The following is a 23,507-nucleotide window of genomic DNA, read 5'->3' on the forward strand; positions in this document are numbered from 1 at the left end:
CTTACAGATGTGCTATTTGCTATCACTGGAGTGACAAATCGCACCAGATGCGGATCCCCCCTTCCATTCCCAAGGGGCTGCTGTGGTGGAGTCTTGCTAGAATCCCGAGGCTGTCACGTCATAGCTGTGGCAATTAGGGCTTATTTTCTTAATAACTTACGTAGGAAGCATACAACTATAGGAGAACATGGACTCTCAATTTTTATATCTGTAAAAACTGGGAAATAGGACCTACCTTGAAGGGGTGCTATGAAGAATCAATGAGATAATATGCGAGTGCTCGGTGCAGAGTAGACCAATGTTATTTTTCTCCAACTTTCCTTCTTCTGCATCAGGCGTCAGCAAACTGGGGCCAGCAGGTCAAATCTGACCCTCCACCAGTCTTTGCAAGCGAAGTATTGTTGGAACACGGCCACACCCATCCATCTACGCATTGTGCGTGGCCTCTTTTGCCTACAGTGGCGAAGTGTACGGCTGTCGCAAAGGCTAGATGTGCCACTGGTCCTCCAAGTGAAGATATTTACTATCTGGTGCTTTACGGCATATGTTTGCCAATCCCTGTTCTACATAATAGCTTTGAGAAAAATCTTATCTCTCTGCCCTTTTCCTTCTAAAATTTCTCTTTATCAGAATAAATGCTATTGGCGACTTAAAACCACCACTCCCATGTCGAAGTGTTTGATCACTTTAGCTCTCGTCCAAATGCAATCTGTTTATTACGAATCCGTTCCCTGTGACTCCTACTCCTGCACAAACTCAAGCCCATCCCCCCACTGCATTTGGTTTGACTACATTGGAGAAGGGGTCTGTAGGTGTCACCAGATTGCCAAAACAGTCCATGCACAGAAATGCACAAATGTGATGATGGTAGCAGCTCCTTCTCAAAAGCCTTAGGGGACAGAATTCTGCACAGACGTGTGATACTGTGAAATATATATTTGGTCCTCTTTCTGGCATACAGCTTCTAAAGTACTTGGAATCTCCAAAGTGTTGGTTTTTTTTGTATGCTAATGATTGGCTGATAGCTTCAGGATGGGGCTGGTCACAGAAAGACTGAGGCATGATGAGAGAATCAGGGGTCTCAAGTCCACCCCTTAACCTCTGTGTAGGAGATCAGGGCTGAAGGTCAAGTTGATCACCAATGTCCAATGGTTTAATCAATCATGCTACGTAATGAAGCCTCCATAAAACCCCAAAGGATAGGGTCCAGAGAGCTTCCAGATAGCTGAACACGTGGTTCCTGGAGGGTGGCACGTTCATAGAAGGCATGGAAGCTCCATGCCCTTTCCCCCATACCTCCCCCTACATATCTCTTCATCTGTATTCCCTGTGATATCCTTTATGATAAACCGGTAACTGTGTTTCCCTGAGTTATGTGAGCTGCTCCAGCAAGTTAATGCAGCCCACAGAGTGGGAACCCCAACTTGAAGCTGGACAGTCAGAACCTCTGGGGGCTGGACTGGTGTCTGAAGGAGAGGCAGTCTTGGGGACTGAGCCCTCACTCTGTGGGGTCTGACGCTGTCCCCAGGTACATAGGGTCAGAATTGAGCTGGAGGACACCCAGCAGAACTGACTGCTTGCTCGGTGTGTAAGGAGAAGCCCCCACACATTTGGTCACAGAGGATTTCTGTGTGGGTTGCGGTGTTGGTGGGAGAGGAGAGGAAAAGCACAATTTGCCTTTTTCCAAACACGAGCACTGCTTTGCCCAGACATGTCTCCAAAGGGCAAAGGAATCCTGCTTCCTTTTTTTCTGAAATCTTGTCTTCTCTTTGCTCAGACTAAGGTAACACACACGTTTGTTAGTGGGTCTCTGGGAAGCAGTCTGCAAGAGGGAGGAGTTAGGGGTGTCAGCAGCGTGTGAAGTGGGCATCACTTGTGTTAGGGAACAAGCAGGAGAAGCAGAATTGGGCAAGGAAGGCTTCAGACCACAACTCAGACCTTACAAAGTCTCTGCCAACTGAAACGAGAGCTCCCAAGCAAAGACTGCCTGTTGAAGGAGTCCCACACTGGGCAGAAACAGCTGGGCTTAGTACCCACGTTGTGCCCAGCTAGTGGCTACAGGGTGCTCAGGAAGAATGTGGCCCTGGCTAGAAAGCCGAGGTACACCCTGAAGGGGCTACGTGGGAGATTCTGAGCTACCTTCTCCCCATGCAGCAGAGTGGCAAGTTCTTCCTTGAAGGGAGATCTAAGTAGTGCACCTCCACTTCTGCCCCAGTTGGAAAAGGCTGGGCACGGTCTTGGTGCAACACACAACGCACCCCGAGACAAACAAGCATGGCTGCAGCCCATGTCTTCAGGAGAATCGCTTATCTGGTTTTACTCACGATGGGCACCATAGTCAGGTAGAGTCTTTCTAAGCTGAGACTCTTTTCATACCAGTATCTAGAATAGTTCTTTGACTTAGGACTTTATGAACGTGACGGAGGATTTGTGGACCATGACTGGGTGACTGAGTCCATGCTCTGTAATGATAATGACAATAATAATGAAGACTCACATTGCACATATGTGAATATGCATATCGAGTCAACGAATGACAAGGGCTATTCGTGAGGCACTGATGTTAGGTTCTCTCTCCTCTGCCCCCAGGGGCTGGAGCTTGCACAGTGTGGGTGGGTCAGGAGTCAGCTCTGATCCCCTGTTGACTCTGGTATGTTCCATGCCGTCTTATCCTAGGCAGTGGTCCTGAGACACGTGCCTCTTGCTCCAGTCTTTATCGCTAATCATAGGCAGTCTTTGCTTTAGGACTCCAAGGGGATTCTGGAACTGCTGCATCTTTATCTCTGGATTTCTGTGGAAGCTGAATTCTGCCTTCTAAAATGCTGCCTGTGCCCTCTGCTTGCTGATGGTGATGAATGTGGGGAGCTGCCTTTTTCTAATCTAAACATGCTGGTCTACACTCACTCTGGAGAAATATGTCCTGCTTCAGGGTGCGTATTCTTTGCTATAACCCTAGGGAGAGCATTTGAGTCCTGACCGGCAGGAAGAATTACTCCCAGCTGAGGTGTGGGCAGAAAACCTCTGTAGCTTTCCGTGTCACATCCCCTGACATCAGGAATTAAAATTAACTTAGGGCCACTGCTGTTTAGTCAATGCCTGCCCAACATTATTAGGTGGGCTACACTGACACATAGCAGCCACTTGATATGCACTTATTTCCTTTCCCTACTTTTTTTTTTCCTGCTGGGTTGAGTCCATTTGCTATGCACTTGGGAAATATTTACTTCTGTCCCTCATTGAAATGACTGGATTGGAACCTTGGACTTCTAAAAGGATTTGTGCAAATATTGTCTTCCCAGGATTGCCCTTCAATCCTCCAACCTCAGGGCCTTTGGCAAAGCCCCTGGTAGTGATGAAAGTGTCAGCCAGCGGATGGGCAGCCTTCCCCGTAAACGGTGAGCCAAAGAGTCAGAGGAAAGCAGGTGCTCGTGCCAGGAGGACCAGCCACTTGCCAGCTCCTCCCTGGGTGAGCCACTGCACGCTCTGGGATGATGTGTAGCCCCCTGGCTGGAGAGAGCTTGATTCCCTGAGGTCCTTAGACCTTGCCCTCCACACCCTTGAAGATCTGGACTGAAAACAAGACGTGGCCCCCAACAGTAATAACACCTATCTCTATCTCTTTGAGGATCTCTTCTTAGCCAGGCACTTTTCGCGTATTACGTCGTCTAACAACACTCTGAGTAAGGATGATCATTTCCGTGTCACAAGTGGGAAACTGAAACTCAGGAGTCCTCTGCCCCTGGTCAATCGGTTGGTTAGTGGTAGACCTGGGATGAGAGCACAGGTGTGTCCTTTCCCCTACACGAAGTCCCCGCAACGGAGACTGATCCACGAAGTGGTGGAGCCAATTGGATCCAGTCTCAGGGAAGAGCGTCTGCTGAACAGATGCCCGGATCCACTGGCCGAATGCCACGAGGATATGGCTTTTTCTTGGCAATGATGGCAATCTCGAGAAAGTGCTCCATGGCAGAAGTGCTTTCACCATGAGTCACCTTGTTCCTCCTTTCAGGGAGTTTATAGCTAAGGAGCCACAGCGATTTACCTGTGGCTCCTTCCTTTTTATGCCCCAGCAATCCAGAAGAGCAATTCTATTCAGCAATATCTTCCCAGAAACATATGGAGATGATAGGAAGTCATGTGACACATGTTAATCAGCATCCAGGTAAAATTCAGCTGTTTATGGGATCATGTAGACTACCAACAACTCCATATAACCTATGTGCAGTTGTTTTTTCCTAATCTAAGAGCTACACTATTAATTCCTCATTGACTTTCAAGTTAGAAATCCAAAATCTTGCTAAAGGCACCCACTGTTGTACATGATCTGGCCCTGGCCTGCCTTTCTTTCTTTCTTTCTTTCTTTTTTTTTTTTTGAGACAGTCTCACTTTGTTGCCCAGGCTAAAGTGAGTGCCGTGGCATCAGCCTAGCTCACAGCAACCTCAAACTCCTGGGCTCAAGTGATCCTCCTGCCTCAGCCTCTCGAGTTGCTGGGACTACAGGCATGTGCCGCCATGCCTGGCTAATTTTTTTTGTATATATGTTTTTAGTTGGTCAATTAATTTCTTTCTATTTTTAGTAGAAACGGGGTCTCGCTCTTGCTCAGGCTGATCTTCAACTCCTGACCTTGAGCAATCCGCCCGCCTCGACCCCCCAGAGTGCTAGGATTACAGGCATAAGCCACTGTGCCCGGCCCCTGGCCTGCCTTTCAACTCATCTCCAAACTGTTTCCTCTTGTAATTTGTGCTCCAGCTGCAGTAGCATCCAGTTGTTTCCAGAAATGGTCATGCTGACCCAGGCCTGTGCACTTATTGATCCTTTTTCTTAAAAAGCCCTGCCTCACCTTGTCTCCTTGCCTTGTCCTTGCAAATCTTCCCAGTCTCAGCTCTAAGACTCTTCCCTGGGGAGCCTTCCCTGATGTCTTTGGTCATACTTAAGTTCTCCTTCCTTCTCTTACCCTCCCATAGCATTTTATAAAATAAACCAGTGGATCCATATCCGTTTTTTGGAGTCATCTTCTTTCTCCTCCCTCTTCTGCATGAACCTCAAGAGATGAAAATGTGTCTTACTGTGCTCTGAATATCCAGCACTTGTCAGATGGCCTAACTCGTGGTCAGTGTTCAGGACACTTTGGGACACTAGCCACAGGGCATGTGTGGATCTCAGTCTGGGACTGTGGGGAAGGAGAGGAGATGGGAATGGGTAGGATTGGAGGGGTGAACTCACCAGTTTCTATGATGTCCTTCCCTGTGGGACACAGTGGGGCCAGAATCAGTGCCAGACCCAGTAAGATGCAAGCTCCGTTCAAGCCCGCAGCACTTCCAAGGAGAGTGCTTTGCCCAGTGTCTGGGGTCTTGGGTTTTGGTGGGGGGATAAGGAGTCAGCCCACAACTCTGGGTGCAGGAATCTCCCATCCCTGAAGGAGAAACACGCCAGGGCTTTTCAGGATAGCAGCGGGCGAGCTGCCTGTCTTGATGCAAGTGGGGTGTTTGCAGTTGCAGCGGGAGGCGAGGCCCGGCTAGGGCGCTGGTGCACGATCCTGGTGGTAAATGGAGTGGGCTTCAGCCCTCCAAGATGTTAAGGAAAGGAGTCACTGGTTAGATTTGGATTTTTTTTTTTTTTTTTTTTTGAGACAGAGTCTTGCGTTGTTGTCCAGGCTAGAGTGAGTGCCGTGGCATCAGCCTAGCTCGCAGCAACCTCAAACTCCTGGGCTCAAGTGATCCTCCTGGCTCAGCCTCCCGAGTAGCTGGGACTACAGGCATGCACCACCATGCCCAGCTAATTTTTTCTATATATATTAGTTGGTCAATTAATTTCTTTCTATTTATAATAGAGATCGGTCTCGCTCTTGCTCAGGCTGGTTTCGAACTTCTGACCTGGAGCAATCTGCCCGCCTCGGCCTCCCAGAGTGCTAGGATTACAGGAGTGAGCCACCACACCTGGGCTAGATTTGGATTTTGAAAGTTCACTTTTGCCCAATCAGCACTTTCTGTATGAAGGCCTATATTCTGTCCTTGGGTGGAGAAATGGGAGCTGCTTACGGGCTCAGCGCTGCAACGTTCCTGGGAGTTCTTAGTCTAAACATCCATCCTGTATCACAGAACTCTACAGCCCTGCAGATTACAATGTGAGCTGCCCGAGTGGAGCCCCCAGTGAGTCGCTCCAGTGAAGCAGGGTCCGCACCTGTCGCTGTGGTGTGTACACAGCTCCCGTTCGCAGTCTCCCAAGGGCTCTGTGCAGGAGCAGCCTGAGGGAGAGGGACACGGAGGGACTCGGGAAGCTCCTCACTCTGGAACGCCAGGCCCCTTCTTGGAAGCTGCGGCTTTTGCTTCCTGTGTGGTCCCAGACTCATCCTCTCATCTAGGTTTCCCCATCTGGAAAAACGGCAGAACAGTCTGTCACTTCTCGGGGTGCTGCAGGAATGATGAATTGTGTGTGGAAGACTTGGGGAAGGCAGGCAGGAAGCTTTCTCTGGTGTTCCGTGGCCTGCAGACAGGCCTCCCGGCCGCGGCAGATAAGACGAGCTGGCAAGAAAGACAGAAAGCACATGTGTGCTGTGAATCAGCTCAGCCTTCAATCGTGCCCCCCCTTCCTTGTGGTCACAGGTTTGCTCGTGCTCCACACTGGCAGAGGTTGTGGACAGGAGAGCGTCGTCTGTCACCTGGTCAGTGAGCTTTCTTGCCAGCAAAATGGAACTCAAAATGGTCCATCTGTCAAGGGGCAATCAGGGAATCGTGCTTGGCACATAATAAGTGCTCAATGAATATTTTTGAGACTCAAAAAGAAAAAAGCTCTTAAGCACCTGAGGCCTTTCAGATGCACAGAGTTCATCAAATTCGCCAGAGGCTGCAAAGAAAGAGCCTAGGATGTAGGATCCAGAGCTAGGCTGGTGTGGGTTCAAATTGTGTTTCCATTATTTACTAGTGGACAGGCTTTGGGCAAGTCCTCAAAGAGCTGTGGTTTTCTCATCAGACACGTGGAAATTTGACTCTCTGTCTCATCAGATTGCACTTGTACTTGTGAAGGTGATATAAGATGATGTATATAAAGTGACCAGCACATAGTAAAGGCTGCAGTGCCCAGTAGTTTGTAATTTCTTTTGCTTTGGCTTCTATTGCTTGTGTTCATATACCATCTGCCACTCCATGCTGGAGATGAGACCACCTCCTGGCCACGCCCTGGGCCGTGTGGGGGACACAGGGCTCTCTCATCCACATGATGCAAAGTACAAAGAGTTGGCTTTGCGGTCTCTCGGGATGGTCAGGCAGCTGTTTGGAGAGACCATCAAAGGTCTGCAGCTGCAGTGCTGAGCCGCAGACAGACGGCAGTAGCAGCAAGCACCTTTGGGAACTAGGAAGTCTTGCTTTGGGGTGTCTTCTTCTAATGTCTAAAGGCCATTTCTGACTTTTAAAAAACACCCTGCCTACTCTCTGACTGCAAAGAAAGGATACTATATAGTCTCAAATGTAATCTTTTTTGACCCCCTCTCTTTTATATATTTCATGGATACAAATAATAGACATTCACTCTTATTACCAAGAAACGAGAGTCCCATAAAGGCCTTTAGGGTCAGGTTTAGCCAAGACCCCATAAAGCCAAGTTTTGTGTTCTGGCTGTAGAACCAGTCAGGAGTCCTTGTAGAGCCAGAAATGTGGCTGAGTTTAGGGAGAAGCCAAGTATCAAGCCCTTCACTCATTCATTCATCTATTCACTCATTTGCTCATGTGTTCATTTAGCTGAGCACTTGCTCTGTGCTGGGCTTATGCCGCTGCCAGGGACATCCAGGCTCAGTGCATAGCTCCTGTCTGAAAGGAGATAATGATGTAGCAGGAACCAAACCGGAAGGGGAGATTGGCAGGGCAGTGTCATCAAAGTGTTAATCAAGCTATGTGCTGGGCTGGCAGGTGCTGATTGATTCCACTAACTCCACAAAAAGCCATCATGGAAGGTTTGGAGGAAGCAGGGAACTTGGAAGTGGCTCAGAGGATGAGTTGCAGCTCACCGGGCAGCCTGGTATTCCCTGCTGAAAGAACAGCAGCAGAGTGTTGCCAAGATGCAGTGTCTTCTGGAAGCTACTGGAAGACTGTAGGCAGAGGAGTACTATGACCAGGGTAGAGAGGGCAGCTTGTCTGCAGCCCGCAGAAACCACTGCAAGAAGAGAAAACTGGAGGTAGGAAGCTCAGCTAGCCGAAGTCAGGAAATCAGAAGATAAGCCCACATCCAAGGCCCTTGCCAGTGTAATAACTGTAATAGTTTATGTTTAACTAGCTCTCTGCTGCCAAGAGCTTAATTTAAATGGACTCACTGAATCTTCATAGCAATCCTATAAGGCCAGGGACTCCCTGCTCAAGGTCACAGGGCTAGCACACAGAGGATCTGCGTCTTAAATACTAGATATGTGAATGTATTGTCTCTAAAGTCTAAACTGCTGGAGCACCAGATTAGAGGCAGGCACACTTGCCTGCCTCTGCCTCCCAGGCTTTGTCGCCCCTGCCAAGCGTCTTTTGTTGCCATAGCAGTTTGTCTTCTTTCAGAAGCCTCTGCTCCCTGTCCCACCTGCCACACCGTGCCGTTGAGCACTGTACTTCTAGTTCTGCAAGTCCATGCGTTGTCCCTGGGACGCCTGCGCCGAGGCCTGGCGTCAGCCTTGCCTGAGAAATCCTGCACCTTCTCCTCCAGTCTCTCCCACGGTCTCTCCAGCTGCTGAATTTTGCACACTTAAAACCCCCTTCCTGCGTTTCTCATTGGCTAGTCAGTCCCGCTACTGGACCAAAAGCTGAAAAGCAGTCATTGGAACTGAATGTTGCCTTAGCCTTCATCACAGGGGTGGGCCCCCACGATGGGTCTGCTCTTGGCGGGGCACAGGCTTCAGAGGGTGGGGAGATGGGAAGAACCTGGCGAAGGGAGCCCCGGCCACATCAGGGGACCTTGCACAGGGACACGCTCCAGAGATGCCTCTGTTCCAAGGCTGGGAGCGCCAGGCCTGATACCTGCAGGTGAGCATAACAAAGCAAAGGTGCACAGAGCAACGTGACCCAGGCACAAAGGCGTGGCTTTGTCGGATGCTGGGACACGAGGTCACATATTCCACAATCACTTGTGCAGCACATACTATGACGCACCAGGCTCTGAACTTAGTGCTTTGCAAACACCAACTCCTTCGAGATACTCAATAACTCTACGAAGGTGGTACTACTACTATCCCCATTTCACAGATAGGTAAACTGTCAAGGGGAAACTGAGGCACAGGGAAGTTAAGTATTAATAGTTTCCCTATATAACATGGGTGGAAAGAGGCAGATCGGGGCTTTAAACCCAAGCCCTCCAGCTCCAAAGTCTGTGCCCTTCGCCAGCCACTCTAGGCCACTGTGGCCGCCTCTCCCCACTGGGTGCTCCCTTTGTAGCCTGCCCAGGGCTCCCGGCTGATGCCAAGCCCCGCTTAGAACATCTGAGAACCCCAAGCCCGCTGTGGTCATTGCTTCTTTCACTTGGCATAAATAGCGCAGTTTCAACGGGACTATCTGACCCACATCTTCTCTCTGTCCCTCACAAGCTCTGGGGCCTTGGGCACGTTAACTCCGTTTCTCCACCTGTGTCACACAAAGATATCTCTGCTGGTCGCCCAGGGTTATTGTGGGAACTCAGTGAGGTCATGTGGGTGCTGACTCCCATTGATTGGGTGCCGACTCTTCAGGCTCCTTCCTGGCACTTCACAGACACCAAAAGCTCCGGGACAACACCCTGGGAAGTCTCTCTACCACCTGTAGGGTCCATGGCCGTGTGGGCCCCATCACACTCGGTGGCTCCTCAGGCTCCATCAGATGGCCAGGCCCTGTGTCTTGTTGGACGAGCTGGTGCACGAACACCTTGCTCACATAAAGTGTGAGCGTCAAAAGATTTGAGGAGGCCGGGCCCAGTGACTCACGCCTGTAATCCTAGCACTCTGGGAGGCCGAGGCGGGAGGATTGCTCAAGGTCAGGAGTTTGAAACCAGCCTGAGCAAGAGCAAGACCCTGTCTCTACTATAAATAAAAAGAAATTAATTGGCCAACTAATATATATAGAAAAAATCAGCCGGGCATGGTGGCACATACCTGTAGTCCCAGCTACTCGGGAGGCTGAGGCAGGAGGATTGCTTGAGCCCAGGAGTTTGAGGTTGCTGTGAGCTAGGCTGACGCCATGACACTCACTCTAGCCTGGGCAACAAAATGAGACTTTGTCTCAAAAAAAAAAAAAAGAAAGAAAGAGAGAGAGATTTGAGGAGCCCAGAGGCATGCTTTTGTGCCCTCTCTGGGTCCTGGTTAATACTTCTGAGGGCGGGTAATTAAAAATACTAGTTTGTGTTTATCTCCCTGGATTTTCCTCCTTTCCTTTCTCTTTCAGGTCTGTGCTTACTTACCTCAGAGGCTGATAGCAGGAGGCTCATGATTGCAAGATTATGGCCTAAGCTGAGTGTTGAAAAACTAAAGTTCTGCAGGGTTCAGGCAGGTAAAATACAAGCAAAGCACAGCGTAACAGGCTGGGTCCAAACATAATCAATAATGCTCCATCTGAAGGGGACAGCCACCTGTCATCTCTGCACAGCGATGCCGGATCTTCTAACTTTTCAAAAACACCAGAAAATTCTGGATATCTGTGTGAAATACCCTGATTTAAAATTTTGACAATTAACTCAATTTTTTTTTAAAAGCTGGGTGCAGGGCACATTCAGCTGGGAAAAAACCCACTATGACAGTTGTAGGCAGCCTCTGGTATAGCCAAGGCTTACAGGGTTTGAACAGAGAAGAATCCCATCAAATGAAAGAGAGTCACCCAAGTTATGGGTAGAGAGGGATGTCTCTCTGTGGGTTCTCTGAGTAGAGAGGCCTGTGCCCTGATCCCTGAAGTACCCCAAGGGTATGTACAGAAAGACCCCAGAGGGCAGAGCCACTTGGTTCACAGCAGAGTCTGCGGCCCACAGTGAGAACCTGTTGCCACAGGGCAGGTGCTAGGCTCAAGGGCGCCATGTGGACCAGACAATGGCAGGGCCAGGGGTGGTTTCAGGAGTTCGTGCTCTGGACAAACTGTTTATAACCACGGAGAAACCTCCATAGTGCTTTGGTACCAAGTGAGACCCTGGAGTCACTGATTCAAGCTGGGGCAATGGAGAGATCCAAAGAAAAGTAGGACTGAATTTCTTCTATTGTGGTCAGAAAAAGCTCAGGATCCAAATCAAGTTGATCTCTGTAAGGTACTGGGCTCGTTCACTCCACCTGAGTCTGTGGATGGAGATTCATACCCTTAAGCTTCTGTTTGTAGGAGTTCCACACATCCTTCTTCTTTCCCTGGAGATGGGACTCTGCATGTCTCAAACAGCTGGTGCCTCCTGTCCCATTAGGTGCTTCTGACCTTCCCAGACTCTTTGGGTCCTTCAGTGGTTTGCTCAAGATTGCCTTCGAAGCGCTCCAGCCAGCGGCCCTTGGCAGTATATTCTCCCAACCTTGTGACCCTGAGTTCTCCCCACTTCTCTTTCAAGATATTTTTTTCAGAGGTCTCCATTAAATGATAGAGTTTCCTGAGGTTATTCTGAAAAGATCTCAGAGTGGAGGATCTAGAAGAAGGCTCCATTTCATGCATTGTTGGTAAACCACATCTTTTGATCTCTTTCCATATCTGCAAAATGCCCCCCAGTGTGCCTCAGCATAGTGTGAGAGGTGGAGGACACAGAAAAAGGTCTCCCCCTGCCCTCCCAGAGAGCTCAGTCTAGCCAGGGAAGCAGAAGTGTCACCAGAGAGCTGTCGTGCACCCTTGTGAGAGTTGGTGGTGTTATGAGTGATGGCGGAAAGGACAGAGAAGGAGGAAACAAATTGCCCCAGGTGTGGGAGGATGTGGTGAGCTTCCAGAGGGTTCTCATGCTGACAGTGGCGTTGACCTGAGTTGGAGGGCGTGGATACAGGGATGAGGCCACAGGTAAGTATTTACAGTTCTGCACAGAGGAACACAAAGGAAAGCTGTTTGGAGATGCCAAGCTACTTAATGCGTGGGGCAGAGACGATGTATGTGTTCACCAACTCACTTTCCCTGCTCCTCCCAGACACACAGCTGACTCCACTTGCCAGCCTCCCTTGCAGTCTGGCAGGATCATGGGATTAAGTTCTGGACAGTGAAATTCATGCAATCTCCCACCCTCTGTATTTCTCCATCCTTTGGCTTAATGAAGGGAACTCCAAGGACCAAGAAGACAATAGAACCACAAATTGGGTGGAGTCAGGGTCCCTGAATGACTGTGCGGAGGAGGAACTCAGTCTACTGCCTGTTGGACTCTAATGTGAGCTAGAGAGAAATTTATTAGTTAGATGACTAAGATTTGGAGGTCGTTTATTCCTGCAATTGGCCTATCCTGATTAATCAATGCTGCTACAGAATAAGGTCCAGGGAAGGAGGAGAAATTGGAGATTGAACAGGAAGGCTGGGGCCAGGTTAAGAAGAGCATTGAGTTCCAGTCTAAGGAGCATGGGTGGCCATGGTAGATTTGCAAGCTTGTTTAGGGCATGAGGTGTTCAGAAGTAGGAATGCTAGTAATGATAAGGCAGTTAGATTTGGCCACATTTCTCAAAGCATGAGCTCTTTTGGGTAGAAGTTATGGACACTCTGACCAAGAAGGTTTTATAGTTGAAAGGCTTAAGCTCAGATTCTGCCAGCACAATGGTATACAACTCAAGGTTGCCATACCAAGAGAGAGCGAATCAAATCAACAGTACTGTTGAGTGTCTGCAGGCCTCTGTGGGGTTCTGTATTCCCCTTTTCTAAGATGATTTGGTTCACTCATATGGAGTGGTGCTGCCCTGAACACAGTGATTCCCTTAGGGACCACGTCTGGACTTTGTCCTCTGCCCTTAGCTATGACAGCTATGACTAATATATCCAAAGACAAGCACACAAGATCTGAACCGAGCCAATTAGATTAGGGCCAGGGGGTTGGATCTGAGCCCTATGATGATAATGTCCCCAAACAGTGACTTTCAATTTTTTTTTTTAACCAGAACCCAGAGTGAAAAATACATGCTTTATCACTACTCAGTACACACCCATACACACAAGTTGAGCACAAGTTTTATAAGGCACTGCTGATCCTTCCTGTGTGCTGCACATTTTGATCTTCCTATTGACTCATCAGGTATGAGATGATCCTTGAGTTTGAAAGAAATCCTTCCGCTTGCTCCATGGCACTGGGAAAGTGCTGGAATGCTTTGGTTTAACAGTGTTTTCTGTGGTTGTATGTACAGCAACGAAGAGGCCAGGCCATGGCAGATATTACTCATTTGAAAGAAACCAGATTAGAGGCTGGAGTAGAGGAGTGAGCAACCATGTATGTATGACCAGGGCTGGAATTATTGTCTAAACGGGTGTTCATACACCAGTGGGTATTGCATTGTTGCCTATGAAGCAAACCACAACTTGTGCAAAAGAAATGCCTCTTAATCAGTATCTATTTGATTCAGAATTGTATTTCAAGTGGTTTTTTTTTTTTCAATACAATAAATCTCCACTGCAGATTTATATTGCAAATGGTATTTATTGTGTGCCTGTAAGGTACCAAGCTCTATGCTAGGTGTTTTGCATAATTATCTTATTTAATCCTTACTAAAACTCTTTAGAGTAACCTGGTTTTATTCCCAATTCATCGATGTAGACATTGAGCTATAATGAGAGTACGTGATTGCCTAAGATAATCCAACTTGTGAGTGTCAAGGCCCAGGGCGTCAATCTAGTTTTCTCATTTCAAATCCAGTGTTCTTTCTACTCCAGGTCTTTTTTTTTTTTTTTTTTTTTTTTTAAGATATGGATCAATCAGTAAATATCTTCTCAAGAAACCAGAATACTTTTGTTCACACATGCTCGTAGATATTCTTTACCTGCTAGGCCTGATACTGATCCTTAGAAAGCCTGCAGTGTCATCATGCATTTTTGGAGGATGGTGTTGCTTTTCCCCTGGGTCATGGCAAGCTGATGATCACTTATTAGAGGAAAGGAAGAAAGCACATGGTGCACTGGGACGCTGAAGGTGGTGGATCATGGAAATGTTTCCCATTTGTTACATTTTTATAAAAGAACTTGGAGATTCAGTCTTATCTTAATCAAAGTGTGGCTGTATGCAAGTCAGTGGTCCTTTATTGTCCTCAGTTTTCTTGTCTGCATAATTATGAATTTACAGCCAAAGTTCTCCTGAGTCCTCTTCCATTGTGATGTAGATCACAGTGGTGTTATTTCTTTGACCTTCTGCAGATGAGAAAACTGGGACCTGGGAGATTATACTTGAGAAGAAGGCAGCAAAGAACGATGGAAGACTCTAGGCTGTGGGATCAAACAGACATATCTCTTCTCAGTTTTATTGGCATTCATTCATTCATTCATTCAGTCCATAGACTTTTTATTAGTTAGTTCTTATGTGCTAGAAATGATGCCAGGCAGGGTTGGTGTCATGGGCATGCAGCTTCTGCAGTCAAACAGATTTCCATGCTTACAAGGGCCCTACACATTACACATTTTTTTTTGGTATTCTTAAAATTGATATACTATTGTACATATTTTTGGGATGCATGTAACATTTTGATACATGTATGCATGCAATGTGTAATGATCAAAGCATAGTAATTGGGATATCCATCATCTCAAACATCTATTCTTTCTTTATGCTGGAAACATTACAATTCTTCTAGCTATTTTGGAATACATGATTATTCCAAATTATTAACTATCATTACCCCACTGCACTATTGAATACTAGAACTTATTCCTTCTAATTGTATTTCTGCACCCATTCTTCATTTCACCGCCCCCCACGTACATCCTCCCCAGCATCTGGTAACCACCATTCTACTCCCTGTCTCCACTAGGTACACTTTTCTAGTTCTCACATATGAGTGAGAATATGTGGTATTTATCTTTATATGATTTTTTTTATTTTTCTTAATATAATGACCTCTAATTCCATCCATGTTGCTGCAAAGGACAGGATTTCATTCTTTTTTGTGACCGAATAATATTCCATTGTGCATATGTATCACATTTTCTTCATCCATTCATCTGTTGATAGACACTCAGGTTGATTCCATATCTTTCCTGTTGTGAACATTGCTGTAATAAACATGGAAGTGCAGATATATCTTAAAAGAAGATCCCTGCGCTTGGCTTAATGATCGATGTTACCATCTTGAAATTCTTAATAATTGTTGAACAAGGAGCCCTGCATTTTTATTTCGCACTGAGGCCTCCAAATTGTGCAGCTGGACCTGATGCCAGGTGCAGAATCCAGAGGTGAGCAAAACCTAGCCATGGTCCTAGCCCTAGTGCAGAGGTTAGCATAGGGAGTTAATGACTTTGGACAACTCGCTTTCTGATTCTCGGTTTTCTCATCTGTAAAATGGAGATAGTCATTCTGACTTCAAAAAGCCACTGTGCGCACTGGAGATGAAGCCTGTGAAGTGCCCAGCCCAGTGCTGGCACAGTGTGCTCAGTGGGCTCAGGACACGGAGTTCCCATTTCCCTGGTCTCTCAAGCGATGGCAAAGCTGGTGTTTTTCCTGCTACCTCTCTCCCATGACCCACTTAAATATTGTCCCTTCTTCTACACATGGCATGTCTTTTGGGGGTAGACCTCTTCGTTAGGAGCCTTTGTCTTCACTCTGCAGTTGAACACACCCGGGATCCAAAAGTCTGCCCAAGCGTTCCCGCTGGGAAGCTGGCATTCCTCCAGTGCCTTGGATTCGCCGTGGCAGTGCCCTGACGGAGCCAGGCCGATTCTTCAGGGGCTGGTGAGGGCCTGGAACCGCCATAAAGCTGAGTGTCATGGACAGATGGCAGCTTCTGATTCAGAGCATCTGTTGGTGTCAAACGTTAGGAGGACCACAACCAATCGATTCTCAGAGCCTCCTGGTTGAACAAGACTCTGGCCACTGCTAGAAACCAGACCAGAGCTGTTGGTAGTGCCAGGCATTTTTTTCAAGGAAACACAAGCAATTTAAGATAATCCATGGGTGGAATTTTCATCCTGGGCTCCCCAATTTCCCTGAAGAACTGTGTGCAGTTGCCAAATGATAGTGAAAAGAGCAGTTTATGATTTTGAGAAACGGGCATCATAGCCTGAAAGAGAAGAAGGACACTGTGATTCAAAAGCAAGAGCACAGGTTTTGAAGTCAGCAAGCCTGGGTTCAAGTCCCATCCTTGACTTTTAATAGCTGTGTGGCATTCGGCAAATTGCTCACCTTCTGCCAGCCTCCAGATCCTTAGCTATAAAATGGAAATAATACCACTGACTTTCCATTACTGTATGTAAAGGACTTAGCACCGTCCTTGGACTGTTATGAAACTCTCATCAACATTCCTTTCCCTTCCCACTTCGTTGTGGGTCTCCATTGGCTGCAAGGCTGGCCAGTGGATTCTATAATGAGGTTACAAGGCTACTTTGTATGGGTCATGCTTATGCAAGTTTCCTGATGGCCCGTTTCCATGGGTAATTGATACTGTGTTATTACATCAATACTTGTCACTGTGACATGGTACAAGCTGACCTCCAGCTCAACAGCTCTCTAGCTGAAAGAGTTCTAGCTTAGCCTGGAGATCCTCCGATCTCAATACTGACGCATGTCTTCTTGATGAAGATAAATGCACTTAAAGTCAGGCCATGGTTTCTCTGCTTGGATCTCTTGGTTGTGAGGACAGTGTTGTCTAAAACCAGTATTACTGCCTCCTAACACATTTGTTGCTGATAATCTGGAATTATCGTCTTCAATCCACTTTATCTTATCCCTCCCTCCCTGTCTCCCTCCCTTCCTTCCTTCTTTCCTTCCTTCCTTCCCTCCCTCTCTCATCCATTCATATATTCATTCTCTGAATGAGGACCATAAGCCTACGCTGGGAAGCTATTGGTGCATGACACTGGCATCAACCCTACCTTCAAGGAGGACCAATCTAGAAGAGGAGGCAGTGGCTTTTGAGTCCTGCTGTGTGCTGTGATGCTAAAGGAAAGAAGGTGAGGGCAGGAGGACGTGTCAGGAAAGGTGTCCTGGCAGAGCAGGTGTCTGGGCTCGGCCAAAATTGACAAGTAGGATCTGTGTTTCTTCTGGCTTTTGAGGACTCTTCTATTTAGAATGTGGGAGAGTGTGCCTTGTGTCATCATTCTGTCCACATTTATCTATTCAACTAGACTAAGAATCCCATGAGAGTAGGAACCATGTCTTATTCAAATTGCTACCCCTCAGTGCTATTGTTAAAAGAATGTAAGAATGAATCAATCAATGACTTAGTAAGTAGATAAATATAGTGTGATTTCTGGTGGAGTCTCCATAGTAAATAAATATTTCTATGATATTTAGGACAGGGATTCATGCACAACATATTCATGCTTTCACCAGTTTAAGCAAAGCATATTTTTCTCTGCTTTTTTATTTTGGTGAAACTAACAGCAACAGCAACAACAACAAATAAACAACAAAAATCACAACCACTATCTATTGAGAACTTCCTATGCATCAGGCACTGTGTAAATCCTTGTCATGTTTACCACATTTAATCCTCAGACTGTCATTACAACATAGTTAAAATTTTTATTAGGCCCATTTAATAGGTGGGGCAACTGAGGCACAGAGAGGTTCATTTACTTGCCCAAGGCCCCACAGCAAGTAGTTTCATAGCTGAGGTTTGAACTGATGCGGTCTGGCTTCTGAGTCAGAGCTGTTGACGTCAGCTGTGGATCATCTCACTTCTTACACTCTACCAAGGGTTAACTCTTGCCTTGTGCCCAAAGAACTGGCAGATTCCCAGCAGAGTGTATACCCATCCCTTTGCAGCCTTGGCAAAATTCCCATTCTCTTTTGCTGACAAGAATCTCCTAAAAGAAAGCACCCCCCCTTTTTGTTTACAGGCACATGCATGAAAAGGTCCACTTTATATGGGTTTTGCCAAAAAATTCCCAGTCCTATTGACAACTGAATTGTAGCTGCAGGACCCCACCTTCACTCGGAAAAGGCTGCGACTGAATGGTCTGTCCCCTCTTCTCTGGCCAGCATTTTGCAATGTTGGTGGGGCCAGGCATAATGATGGACGCTCCAGTTGTTGTTGTGCATATTTCTGAGTCCACACGATTCTGACATCTGTGACCCTGCAGTGAGTTGAGGTTTGCACCAGCGTGGTAATCTGTGGCAGGGCTGCCAAATAGTTCATTTGAAAAACTTGTTGGCTGCTCATCCATTTTCTGCTGTTGTGTTTTGAACAAGTGTTCCCCAAACCTATTTCCTAACAGCACTGAAGGGTTGGGAAAGCAAAGAAAACACAACTGAACAGGATCGTAGAATTTACTGGGGAGAAAAAACACGAAATAAAAACTATCACTGCTATTCACCACCACCACCACTCTTTTTTTTTTTTTTTTTTTTTTTTTTGAGACAAAATCTCACTTTGTTGCTCAGGCTAGAGTAAGTGCCGTGGCGTCAGCCTAGCTCACAGCAACCTCAAACTCCTAGGCTCAAGCAATCCTCCTGCCTCAGCCTCCCAAGTAGCTGGGACTACAGGCATGCGCCACCATGCCCTGCTAATTTTTTCTATATATTTTTAGTTGGCTAATTAATTTCTTTCTATTTTTAATAGAGACGGGGGTCTCGCTCTTGCTCAGGTTGGTTTCGAACTCCTGACCTTGAGCCATCCTCCCGCCTTGGCCTCCCAAAGTGCTAGGATTACAGGCGTGAGCCACTGCGCCCTGCCACCATCACCACTCTTAAGCCTGGACTGTGGCTCTGGGCCCTTCATAATTGGAAATCAGAGCTTCTGTGCGGGTGGCCTTTCTCTGGCAAAGACAATCTCTGTGTTTATTTAGAAGGGGGTTTCTCTTCACCCCTTTAGAAGTTTTCAGCCAGAAATTGTGACTTCCAGGAGCGGGCAGTGGATACGTGGAAATATCCAATCAGAGCAGGCGGCAGATGTGAAGATGCTGAAGACCTGTGGGTCCTTGCTCTGCATGGCAACGAGCTCCCACCTGTGTGTCCAGCTCAGACCCACTGACGGAGCGAGTCTCACCCCATCTCCAGTTAAACACACTGGCCCCGAGGCCACCAGAAGCGCAGCCCCTAAAAATCCCAATAGCTATTTCTGGCCTCTTCCCAATAACCAGGGATTAAGATGAGAGCTAGGTCAGGTTTATTAAACACTCACTGCTCTCCTGTCGGTTCTGTTCCCTTTGTGTTTTGTTTCAGAATATACACGTATATATTAATACTACATATATTTTTAAAAAGTTGAATATATATATTTAGCATAGATATTTTTAGAATATGTATATTTAGAATATATATAAAATGTTTAAGGTTTGTATTATTTGTATATAAAATAAATATAATATTTTTTATATGTAATTTAAATTTTATATGTAACAGGCTTTTTTTCTTCCCCAAGCAATTACTTGGAGCTTGGTGATATTTATGTGTCTATATATGTACATATCCTAAATATATCTATATATCTTTATATCTCTATATAGAGAAGATTGTTCCTATACATACATATTTATATATATACACACACACACACACGTACCCATGTAGTATATATACTTTTCTTCTTTTTCAGTTACTTGCCTGCACACATGCACCACCTTGCAGGTATAGTTTCCTCTTTCCTAAGCTGCCACTCCTCCGCAGTCACTGGACAACCCCATACAGGGCTGTCAGTTCCAGCTATGTACCCTCAACCAGAGGCAGAAGAAATTCACAGTCCTTCGTAAAATCTCTCCCTTGCCTTGCACTTGGGGGGTGTCCAAAAGCGTTCTCTCCCTACTGCTCTTCCCTTTCCATACCCCTTCGACCTCCGCATATTCACCACCTTGTTCTTTCTTTTTTTCTTTGCAATTTTTCAACAGGGCCCTGTTTTTTTTTTTTTTTTTTTTTTAATCAAATGAAAATTTTAATGCGTAGTTCAAGGGAAATTCAGTCCGTATGTTTCAGATTCATTTACAGTTAAATCATCAGAAGTAGTTTTGCAATCACAGTTTGGCAGCCAGGAGACCTTGGAGGGTTTTCTTCAGGCCCTTTGACTTGGAGTCAAGACGTGCTGTGCTGTCTGGGGCTGAGCTGCGGACTCCCCAGGAGGGCCAGCAAAAATCTGCAGAGGCAGCACAACTGGTAGGTGGGACAGGGGTTTGGGGCTGGGGACTGTGCTCACTGCTTTCCTGTGTGTTCTAGGGCTACTCATCCGAGACGGCCTGTGCATTGCCATCCTGGGCTCGGTTTCCCCGTCTATAAACTAGGGTTTTATTCCCTTATCTTGAAAATAGGGGTAACAGCAACAGGCTTTGGAAACCACATAGCTCTTTAGGGAGTGCTTAACCTTCCCGCCCAGTAAGAGTTCAGTAACTCACTGACAGCGACAGCTATTGTTCACATTAATCGCCAGTTGGGTAGAGAACTGCCAATAGCTAGGGCACTTTCTATGTGCCAGGTGTTGTGCTAGCTGCTTCCTCACCGGCATCTCCTACCTCTGCCTCTTACCTTGCTGGGTACCTTCTCGGCTCTGCACGAATCCCTCTCTTTCCTGTCTGCACACTCTCCAGGACAGATGCATGGTTTTCGGTAGATTTAACAACTTCTGTGCTGTATTTCCAGCCTCCATTTCTGCCCTGAGGTTAGCTCGTGCGTCTCCCTATTCACTTGGGTGTTGCCCGGGACCTCTAAGAGAATAGACCCACAGCAACGCTTGCATCGTCCCTGCTGTCCTCCTGGCCTCCACTGTCTCTGACAAATGGTCCCTCGGGCGCTATTTCTTGTCTTGGCTGATGGCACCACCGCTCAGTTAGTTACTGAAGCCAGCGCACCCATCCTGATGACCCTCCCTCTTGAACCACCAGTCTGAGAAGCTACCAAGTCCTGCTGGTTTTCGGGATTTCAGACTTTTGAGATTTGCCCCTGCTTCCTAGTTTCCGCAGCTCAGCAGCTCAGGGCCTGGTAGTTCTCCCAGTGGCAGCTGCAAGAGCCTCTCTTGACTCTTGGCTCCTAGCACCGCCCCTTTGGTGTCTTCAGCTTGCAGCTGGGGTGAGCTGAGACCCGGATCGAATCATGCCGCTCTTCTCGCTGCAAACTGCTTAAAGAATTAACAACACAAGTCCTGACATTGTCACTCAATGTCTCCTGCTGTCTGTCCCTAAGTTATAGACTCACCCTCATCCTTAGTCCCATCTCCTGCCATCAGTTAAAGGTCTCTGGGTTTTCTACCCCTTCATAGCCTGGTAACTCCTGAGCGGGGCCTGGAGCCACTTTCTGAATGACTGCACTGGGGCAGCGTTCCAAATGTATCTGCTGTTTCATACACTCAGGGCATTGGGCAGATAAGGGAGTCGGGTGCCTCTGCTTCCCAGGGCAACCTCATGTCTGCCGTGAGCACAGTGTCACAGACCTACCACAACCCAGGTTCCTCCAGGGACCACAGATGCCGCTTCTCATTGGTCACACAAGTCCAAGCAGGTGTGGTGGTTCTCTCTGGGGCTAGGGTGTGACATTTCAGGACTTGTGGAGGGTCAGGCAGCTGGGTCTGGGCGGCAAGCCTCTTTCTCATCACCAGGACCTGAGCAGGAGAGAATGTCCCTGAGTCCCAGCTGGGCTTGTGGGAGGTCCGTGGGGAGCTGCGGGTTCAAAGAAGGAGGCTGAGCTGCGGCGATGAATATTGGCTTCCTGCTGTCTCTTTCAGCCTGGACCAGGCCCCTCCGGCCGCCTCCACACTTTTACACCAAGAAGAAAGGGATTGACCGTGATCAAGTGTCTTCAATGAGCCCAGCTCCATGGCAATGACACCCAACTGTAACCAGAACCCAGACTGTTCTCACAGAAAGTGGTGGCCCACATCACCTGCTTCGGAATCTAGCACAAGATAGTGTTAGAGTCCCTGAGTGCTAGAAAGCTCTTCTGCAAGTTCTTCTAGAAGATGCACTCAGGAGAGTCATGCATGTCAGTAGACCAAGGACAACCAAGCCAGGTGGACGGGAAGGAAGACACCTGTCACACAAATGCTTTCAAGAGAGTGTAAACCAAGTTAAACAGACGTCTGTATAAGCTGCTGAGGGACCCCAGAGAGAGAGAGGGAGAACTCTGCCTGGGTTGGGGAAGGGATTGAAGAAGGAAGAAACATTTAGATTGGGTTTTGGAGTATGAATAGAAGTTTTCTGGGCAGAGCATTAAAAATAAAACCCCACTCACTGCAAAGATAAGAACATGTGTGAAATCATGTTTAAAAATCATGTGTGTGATTATAGGAGGTGAGGACAGGCCTCCCCGACAGGTGGCATTTGAGCAGGGGACTGGAGGACGTGAGGGTGGGAGTCCATCAGAGTCAGCTCGGCATCTTCCTTGGTCCCTGAGCTCCTCTCCTGGTCCACAGGGTGGCTCACAGCGCTTCTCGGATGGCGGGTTTTGGATGATTAGAGCCTCAGAGGGGTGGGGTGGGGTGAGATAGAGCTGGAAGGAGCCCCAGAGGACAAAGGGCTGTGATGCGTGGGGGCTGGGGAGCCTGGGCGCTCTCCTCACAGCGCAAAGGGGTCTGAGCAGGGCAAAATGAGTTTCCCCATAAAGGGTCAAGCTCACTTGAACCCTGGCCCTTTCACCCTGGCCCTGTGCCCTTTTGGTTTCTGTCTTCCTCCCAGAAGTGATTTCAAACAGGACTTATCTAAGTGAGTGAACATCTCCAATTCAGGAACCCTTCTGAGAAAACAGAAAACCAGAGAATCAAAACAGAAACCCGGGCGCTTTAGTACCAGGAGCGTGGCGGGAAGAGGCATGCCCAGGCAGGGCCCCGGCTCCAGACGGGCTGGGCGGGACCGCGGGCCGACCAGAGACGCTGGGCAAACTCGGGGACCAGCCCCGGGGCTCTCCTTGCATCTGTGGTCGTGTTGCTTCTCCTTCTCAGAGGGGAGAGGAATCTCAGAGCAAATATTTGTCGTGAAAAGGAAATCTTGGCCGGCCTGAGGAATCACAGATAATTAAGAGATATGATTTATCATTGGTGATGTTTCCCAGGCACGGCCAGAGTGTGAGTAAGTGTTTTTCAAGCTGCTTGGCCCTAGACTCAGCAGCAACGGCTGGGGAAGGCTCTGCTCGCACGGCAGGGGCCCCGCTCCGTCCTCTGTCCTTGCTGGGGCGGCGGCAGGGCCCGGGCAGGGGCCTCTGGGTCTTCCCAGTGACTGTTCGCTGGGCAGTGAGTCCTGCCCTGCGGGGGACAGTGGCCTGGCAGGATGGAGGGGACACTGGCTCGGAAGCAAGGCAGACCTAGCGGAAATTCTCGCCTCTGTTGTAACATCGGGCAGCTCCTCCAGCTTTTCTGAGCCTCAGTTCCCTCATTTGTAGAGTTAACATAGAGGTTCTCAAATGCAGCGATTTTACCCCCCAAGGGACAATTAGTGGCGTCTGGAGACATTTTTGGTAAGGGTGCTGGTGGCCTCTGGTGGGTAGAGGCCGGGGATACCGCCAGACGCCCCACGTTGCACAGCGAGATGACCCC

General features: G+C 47.8%; 2 long non-coding RNA genes across 2 annotated transcripts in view; one reads left to right on the plus strand and one right to left on the minus strand.

Annotated features, from left to right (window-relative positions):
* The first annotated feature begins 16,585 nt into the window (after positions 1 to 16,585).
* LOC105855698 (uncharacterized) lies at positions 16,586 to 22,202 on the plus strand. The gene is made up of 3 exons (XR_001146731.3): positions 16,586 to 17,007; positions 19,970 to 20,146; positions 21,705 to 22,202. It is a non-coding gene; the product is annotated as an uncharacterized LOC105855698 (long non-coding RNA).
* The window catches only part of LOC105855697 (uncharacterized), a 30,441-nt gene continuing 24,554 nt past the window's right edge, over positions 17,621 to 23,507 (minus strand). Inside the window, exon 4 of the long non-coding RNA XR_001146728.3 lies at positions 17,621 to 18,331. This is a non-coding gene — a long non-coding RNA (uncharacterized LOC105855697). The remainder of the gene's footprint in view (positions 18,332 to 23,507) is intronic.

Source organism: Microcebus murinus, chromosome 12, assembly GCF_040939455.1.
Source record: "Microcebus murinus isolate Inina chromosome 12, M.murinus_Inina_mat1.0, whole genome shotgun sequence".
Lineage (NCBI taxonomy): Eukaryota > Metazoa > Chordata > Mammalia > Primates > Cheirogaleidae > Microcebus > Microcebus murinus.